This window comes from Octopus sinensis, linkage group LG11 (assembly GCF_006345805.1).
Source record: "Octopus sinensis linkage group LG11, ASM634580v1, whole genome shotgun sequence".
Lineage (NCBI taxonomy): Eukaryota > Metazoa > Mollusca > Cephalopoda > Octopoda > Octopodidae > Octopus > Octopus sinensis.
Genome location: NC_043007.1, coordinates 25896636 through 25905513, shown reverse-complemented (window position 1 = coordinate 25905513; position 8878 = coordinate 25896636). Strand labels below are relative to the sequence as shown.

The following is an 8878-nucleotide window of genomic DNA, read 5'->3' as shown; positions in this document are numbered from 1 at the left end:
TTTCATAGCATTGGTAGCAGTAGCAGTGGGGGAAAAACTCAACATAATATATACCAGTCATGTACTGAGGTGGATCTAATCAACTATACCCCTCCTCTTCAGTCTTTGACCTTGGGTGAGCATAAGATATCCAGATCTTTCATGTTTGGCCCATACTTTTCAATTCCTTTAATTTGGTTCCACTTCATTTCAAATTTAGTGTGTTGATGTAGTTTTGTATGCTAATTATGAAAATGAAATTAATTTTTACCATAAATGAATAATTAAGATGCCAGCTTCCAAATACTGTTTTCTGATTGGGCAAAGATAAATCATACTTTAACCTTTTAGCATTCAGATTACTTTGTCAAAAGGAGTGCTTGTTTATTCACCTTTTAAAAAATTAATCATGTATTATCCTGTAGCTTTGTAGATTTTCATGATGCAATTGCTTATTTTGAGAAGGACATTGTAAGATAGGTGTGAGAGGCTTACAGCCATATCACGTTGAAAGCACCGGTTCTCGTCTGATCACCGATGTTAAGCAACGTCGAGCCTAGTCAGTACTTAGATGGGTGACCGCTTGGGAAACCTAGGTGCAGTAAGCATAGCTCATTGTTTTATAGGCGCAGGAGTGGCTGTGTGGTAAGTAGCTTGCTAACCAGCCACATGGTTCCGGGTTCAGTCCCACTGCATGGCATCTTGGGCAAGTGTCTCCTGCTATAGCCCCGGGCCGACCAATGCCTTGTGAGTGGATTTGGTAGACGGAAACTGAAAGAAGCCTGTCATATATATGTATATATATATATATATGCATGTGTGTGTTTGTGTGTGTGTTTGTCCCCCTAGCATTGCTTGACAACCGATGCTGGTGTGTTTACGTCCCCGTACCACTTAGCGGTTCGGCAAAAAAAACCGATAAAATAAGTACTGGGCTTACAAAGAATAAGTCCTGGGGTTGATTTGCGCGACTAAAGGCGGTGCTCCAGCATGGCCGCAGTCAAATGACTGAAACAAGTAAAAGAGTAAAAGAGTAAAAGAGAGAGGCTGTATCCAGCTGGTTTGAACATAAAACAGGTAGATTATTTAGGCCAGGTATGGCTAGTTTGAATGCTAAAGGGTTACACTCTTGTAATATTTTTCTAAAAATTTTTCAGAAACAAGTCATCACCATCATCGTTTAACGTCTGCTTTCCATGCTAGCATGGGTTGGACAATTTGACTGAGGGCTGGCGAACCAGATGGCTGCATCAGGCTCCAATCTTGATCTGGCAGAGTTTCTACAGCTGGATGCCCTTCCTAATGCTAACCACTCTGAGTGCGTAGCGGGTGCTTTTATGTGCCACTGGCACGGGGACCAGTCAGGCGGTACTGGCAACGACCTCGCTCGAATGTTTTTACACGTGCCACCAGCACAAGTGCCAGTAAGGCGACGCTGGTAACGATCACGCTTGAACGGTGCCTTTTACGTGAGACCGGCACAGAAGCCAGTTAGCCACTCTGGCAATGATCATGCTTGGATAGTGCTCTTAGCACCCAACTAGCATGGGGCACAAGTACCAGTAAGGCAAAGCTGGTAACGATCACACTTGAATGGTGCCTTTTATGTGCCACTGGCACGGAAGCTGGTTAGCCACTCTGTCAACAATCACGCTCGTATGGTGCTCTTTGCAAGCAATATCAGATTCAGTGTGAATAATTACATCAATATACAAAATTTGAAAATTTTCACTTAATTTTAAAATTTGAAAAAGTGTAAGCCAAACAGAAAAGACCCAGACATCCATATGCATTCTCCATTCATAAGATACCTGTATATATTGTATGACAGTGACAAGTATGTAAACTTGTTTATCACTGATTCCTTCCTCATTGATCTGGGATGGGGAAGCACTCCGTCGGTTACGACGATGAGGGTTCCGGTTGATCCGAACCAACGGAACAGCCTGCTTGTGAAATTAACGTGTAAGTGGCTGAGCACTCCACAGACACGTGTACCCTTAACGTAGTTCTCGGGGATATTCAGCGTGACACAGAGAGTGACAAGGCCGGCCCTTTGAAATACAAGTACAACAGAAACGGGAAGTAAGACTGAGAGAAAGTTGTGGTGAAAGAGTACAGCAGGGATCACCACCATCCCCTGCCGGAGCCTCGTGGAGCTTTAGGTGTTTTCACTCAATAAACACTCACAACGCCCGGTCTGGGAATCGAAACCACGATCCTATGACTGCGAGTCCGCTGCCCTAACCACTGGGCCATTGCGCCTGCATGATCTGGGATAACATAATATGCTCAATTGTGAACCATATTAGGCTTATTATGAATCGATCTGTGACAACACACACAGGTTGGTGATTCTGCTCATACTGCAAAAACTTATCCCAGTGATCACCCTTAATTGGTTACCCAGAAAGCAGATTATCACTTGTGTTTACATGACCAGGTGTGGCTATGTAGTAAGAAGTTTTCTTTCCAATCACATGGTTCTGGGTTCAGTCCCACTGTGCAGTACCTTTGGCAAGTGTCTTCTACTATAGCCTCAGGCTGACCAAAGCCTTATGAGTGGATTTGTTAGGTAAAAACAGAAAGAAGCCCATCAAGGCAACAAACCTCTTACATTTTTCACAATTCGAAAACAAAAATGAGGCACTAAGCCCCTTACCTTCATTTTGAATTTTCATGTCCAACCAGGCTCCTCACCTCATTCAAGCACCTAGATGGTGCCAAGTCGGGCCACTTTAACATAAATCTAAAGGTGTCATTGGGGAAGGAATCCATCACCCTGCACAAATAAGTCTCCCATATGACCTCCACAGCTACCTGTGAAGGCCAGTCAGGGAAACAAACTTTTTACCAAACAGCTTTGCCTGCATCTCCACACAGCCATGCCAATATTAACTAATTCAATCTTCCCTTCTTTTTAAAGCTACTCTCATGTGATTTGAGAATTATTTGGCTGCTATTACTAGCAAGTTGAGTGACTGCCATATGGGACTGCTGTTCAATCAGGAATATCTGTTCATGAATTGATTGGTTACTTTCAATTCATCAAACCAATTTCAATTTATATAGATCCTGTTTGAGCAGCTTCACTCTTCTTGTGGCTGCTTGTACCATCATGTCTAAAATTGTTTATAATTTATGTTGATAACTGATCGATTCCACAGTTGCTCTTTTCTATTCCTTTTTTTTTTCCAAGGGGTTGGGGTTGATAAAAAGATGCTTTGCCATAAAATACATCTATCTATTGTAATGTAAATACATCGTTGAAAGGCAATTTACTGCAGTATTCATCTGGAGATAATATCTTGTTTGTATGTGTTGTGTTTAAACACGATATATATATTGAAGGGGGATGAAAATCTTCCCAGCTCTGCCTAGCAAGAATGGCCAATATATTTCAGCCTAACTGTGCCTTTTTAATGACATGCACTCACAGTCAGCCTAGATGAGATTTGTCACAGCCTGGACAAAATTTGTTACCTCTGATATATAGGAGACAGTGAATAAAACATTCACCAGTGTTGTGAACAGCTGCCCAGCTGAATAAAAATCCAGTGTACGCAACAGAAGTAGTATAAAATTTAATTAGCCGTCCATGTATATATATACGTAATGTTCTCAACCATTTTTCACCTGTGGACCACTTTAATTCCTGTTCTACCCTACTGGACCACCATGGCCATTCGATGTTTAAATAAAATCCTTTTATATTTTTATAACTGAATATTATTAGGAATTGTAGAGTTACTGAATAGCAAAACAGGAAATTTCTATCAACTGAGACTACATATTGGATTGTAATAATGGAATAAACAGCCATGCTTCAAGAAGAAACAGCTAAGATTTACCATAATTATCTACAGGCGTAGGAGTGGCTGTGTGGTAAGTAGCTTGCTTACGAGCCACATGGTTCAGGGTTCAGTCCCACTGCGAGGCACCTTGGGCAAGTGTCTTCTACTATAGCCTCGGGCCGACCAAAGCCTTGTGAGTGGATTTGGTAGACGGAAACTGAAAGAAGCCCGTCGTATATATCTATGTGTGTATATATATATATATATATATATGTGTGTGTGTGTGTATATGTTTGTCCCCCAACATTGCTTGACAATCGATGCTGGTGTGTTCACGTCCCTGTAACTTAGTGGTTCGGCAAAAGAGACTGATAGAATAAGTACTAGGCTTACAAAGAATAAGTCCTGGGGTCGATTTCTTCGACAAAAGACGGTGCTCCAGCATGGCCGCAGTCAAATGACTAAAACAAGTAAAATAGTAAAAGAGTAAAAGGAGTAAAAGAGTGTACATCATAGAAAAGCAATTTACTGCAGAAGACATCCAGAGATGTCTTTTATAGATGTACTGTGTTTAACAACACAAACTTATTGGAAGGAGATGTAAAGTTGTCCCAGCAGCAGCAGCTAGCATGAGCACCAGGTGCATTTCAGTGTAGTTGAACTTCATCAATAATGTGTACTCACAGCCAATGACATGTCTAGACATGGTTTCTCGTTGTCAATATGAATGTGAAACAGTGAACAAACATTCACTGTAATTGCATATAACCATCTGGCTGAAAGCAAATCCATTATGTGCAAGACAATTTAAATTAAATCGAAATTCCCATAAGTCGCTGATGGGACAATTTTCCTCCCATTCCAATATTCATTGTGCTTTTAAACACAGTAAGTCCATAAGAGATGTTATCTCTAGACAAATACAACAGTAAATTGCCTTAAATATCTCTCTCTCAATATATATATATATATATATATATATATATATATATATATTATAGAAGGAGCTTCTACAGGACTAGAACTGTTTCATTCAAAGAAATCATCAGGAAGCTCATTTACTGTGGTTAACCCCGACTCAACTCGGGACCTACATATATATATATATATATATATATATATATATATATATATACTCTTTTACTTGTTTCAGTGATTTGACTGCGGCCATGCTGGAGCACCACCTTTAGTCGAGCAAATCGACCCCGGGACTTATTCTTTGTAAGCCCAGTACTTATTCTATCGGTCTCTTTTGCCGAACCGCTAAGTGACGGGGACATAAACACACCAGCATCAGCTGTCAAGCGATTTTGGGGGGACAAACACAGACATACAAACTCACACACACACACATATATATATACATATATACGACGGGCTTCTTTCAGTTTTCGTCTATCAAATCCACTCACAAGGCTTTGGTCGGCCCGAGGTTATAGCAGAAGACACTTGCTCAAGGTGCCACGCAGTGAGACTGAACCCAGAACCATGTGGTTGGTTAGCAAGCTACTTACCACACAGCCACTCCTGCGCCTATATATATATATATAATTATTATTATTATTATTATTATTACTATTATTATTAAAGCTGCAAAAACATCCCAAAAATATCACAAAGAAACTGCTAACTCAGAGTTTCACATTCCTGTTTGTCTGGTAGATGTGATCAATCACAACTGCCCAATGAATAGGAACATGAAACTCTGAGTAACAGTTTTTAGTGATATTTTTGTGATGTTTTGTAGCTTTAATAACAAAGAAAGAAAGAAAGAAAGATAGATAGATAGATGGATGAATGAATATGTGCATATATATCATGTGTGATCACGTAACCGACCAGACTGTTAGATGTTGTTACACATCGCTGGTGGCTACCCGCATGGTTCTTGGTCTCAAGAATTTGTCTTATGAAGAAAGGCTGAAGACGCTCGACCTTTATTCTCAAGAAAAACGACGTCGCCGTGGAGATCTCATTCTTGCTCACAACATCATAAGCGGAAAGTGTAACCTCTCGAAAGAGCTTTTCTTCACTCCTGCTCCAGAGTGTCGGCTGCGGGGTCATTCCGAAAAGCTCTATCTGCGACGATTTCATCTCAATCGAAGGAGAGGGGCTTTCTCCGTCCGGGTTGCGGATCCGTGGAATAAGCTGCCAGACGAGATGGTGAAGATGCCGACAACCGCTCGGTTCAAAGTCTCCCTTGACCTCAAGTGGCCTGAACTCTTTACATGAACACCACCCTGTACATAACTCCATGTTCCCCTACATGGCCTTGCTTTTTGCTTTTTGAGCCAAAAAATTTACTAACTAACAATACCTTCAAATGATACCACCCTGCTTGCTAGGCAAGCAGGCCAACATTCCCCACCCCACCTGATTGAGAGGGGAACTGGAGCAACACGAAATGAAGTGTTTTGCTCAAGAACACAATGTACTGCCCAATCAGGTAATCACACCATTGATTGATTGATCAATCATGAGTGCAACAGCCTGACCACTAGGCCACGCACCGCAATTGGATGTATGTATGTATGTGTGTGTATGTTTGTGAGTGTGTGCATGTGTGTGTGTGTGTGTGTGCTTATGTGTGTGTGTGTGTTTCACATCACATAACGATTGTAAATGAGCATCATCGTCATGTAAAAAGATGTAATTCGTTAGCGGTTTTCCAAGGGTTGATGACAAGAAGGGCACCCAGCTATAGAAAATCTGCCTCTATAAATTCCCTTTAGTTTGTACAGGCATGGGAAAGTGGACATTAAATGCTGCCACTGCTTCTGTTCCTGCTGCTGCTGCTGTTGTTGTTGTTGTTGTTGTTAAACAACAAGACAGGTAAGGGTGATTAGGTGATGGTCTAGGGCTTAGGGACGGGAGACCCCAGACCTTGGAAAAAAAAAAACTTTGGTCGTCTTGTAGTCGAGGGGTCTTTGTTGATGCCTGACACCACTGGGAGGTGGCCCTCGAAGTCGCTGGAAATGGAGGTCTCCAGGTCCAAATTCTTGAACGGCTGCTGCTGCTGCTGTTGTTGTTGCTGTTGTTGTTGTTGAGCGAAATGGTCTTTGTCCCAGAGTGGCAGAAGTCTGCAGAAGAGAAAGCAGGTCAACCCCCGACACCAAGAGCATCGACGGATGGATGAATGTGCATCCAGGCTCAGCGGTTGTATAGGAAGTCGGGGACAAGAAACAGGAAGAAAGAGTGAGAGAAAATTGGAGCGAAAGAGTACAACAGGGGTCGCCACCATCCCCTGCTGGAGCCTCGTGGTGCTTTATTTGTTTTCGCTCAATAAACACACACAACGCCCGGTCTGGGAATCGAAACTGTGGTCCTCCGACCGCGAGTCCGCTGCCCTAACCACTGGGCCATTATGCCTCCACTACTGCTGCTGCTGCTGATGATGATGATGATGATGAAAAGGGGACCATGATAGCAAAAAGGCCAGGAACCACTGACATAAAGACCCTTTTATTTAATTGTGATGTCTGTTCATGAATCGATTAGCTGTCTTCAATACATTAAACGAATTTCAGCTTATGTAGATCCTGTTTTGAGAAGATTCACTGTTTTTCCGGCTGCTAGTTACATCACTTCTAACGTAATTTATAATTTATGTTGAGAATTGATCGATTCTATGGTTTTGTCTGTTTTTTTTCGCTTTTTTTTTTTTAAGAGCAACTTTCGTCTGGAAAAAAATATGTTTATCTTTTATCTATTACTCATTTCAGTCAGTGGAGTGTGGTCATACTGGGGCACCACCTTAAAGTGTTTAATTGAATATATTGACCTTAATACTTTTTTGTTTTTTCAACCACTAAGTTATGGGGATATAAAGGAACCAACGCCAATTGTCAAATGGCGAGGACAGCATACACAAGCCCTAAGACACAAACACACACACACACACACATATGTGAAGGCACATGGCTCAGTGGTTAGAGCATCGAGCTTATGATCATGAGGTTGTGAGTTCGATTCCCAGACCGGGCTGCGTGTTGTGTTCTTGAGCAAGACACTTTATTTCACGTTGCTCCAGTTAACTCAGCTCTAGAAATGAATTGCAACATCACTGGTGCCAAGCTGTATCACCCTTTGCCCTTCCCTTGGATAACACTGGTGGTGTGGAGAGGTGAGGCTGGTATGCATGGGCGACTGCTGGCCTTCCACAAACAATCTTGCCCGGACTTGCGCCTTGGAGGGTAACTTTCCAGGTGCAATCACATGGTCATTCATGACCGAAGGGGATCTCCTCCATATATATATATATATATATATATATATGGAGGAGATCCCCTTCAGTCATGAATGACCTAAGCTCTACATGGCTTCAGCAGAAGGTAATGGCGATCTTCTGCTGACACTTTCGCCATAACTTTCTCTCATTCTTTCATCCTGCATCTAGTAGCTCACCTATGATGGACCAGCATCCTGTCCAGGTGGGGAACCTTTAGTCGAGCAAATCGGCCCCAGGACTTATTCTTTGTAAGCCTAGTACTTATTCTATCGGTCTCTTTTGCTGAACCGCTAAGTTACGGGGACGTAAACACACCAGCATCAGTTGTCAAGCCAAGTTTGGGGGTCAAACACAGACACACAAACACACACACATATATATACATATACATATACACGACAGCCTTCTTTCAGTTTCCATCTACCAAATCCACTCACAAGGTTTTGGTCGGCCTGAGGCTATAGTAGAAGACAGTTGCCCAAGGTGCCACGCAGTGGGACTAAACTCGGAACCATGTGGTTCGTAAGCGAGCTACTTACCACACAGCCACTTCTGCACCTATATATGCATATATATATATGATATATATTTATATATACATTCATACATATATATATATATATATATTCCATATATACATATATATCTATGTCTATCTATCAATCAATCAATCTATTTATCTATCTACCTATCCATCTATCTCAGTCTGTCTGTTTATTTGTATGTTTGTCTGTCTATCTGTCTGTCTGTCTGTCTGTCTCTCTCTGCATATATATATATATATATATATATATATATATATATATATATACATATATATATATACATACACTTGCACATATACATATTCTATGCAGTCAGTATATGTGCTTCTGTG

The 8878-nt window shown here is 41.5% G+C and overlaps 1 non-coding gene across 1 annotated transcript; it reads left to right on the top strand.

Annotated features, from left to right (window-relative positions):
• The first annotated feature begins 468 nt into the window (after window positions 1–468).
• Window positions 469–587, top strand: LOC115217742. The gene has a single exon (XR_003882192.1). It is a non-coding gene; the product is annotated as a 5S ribosomal RNA (ribosomal RNA).
• Window positions 588–8878: the final 8291 nt, after the last annotated feature.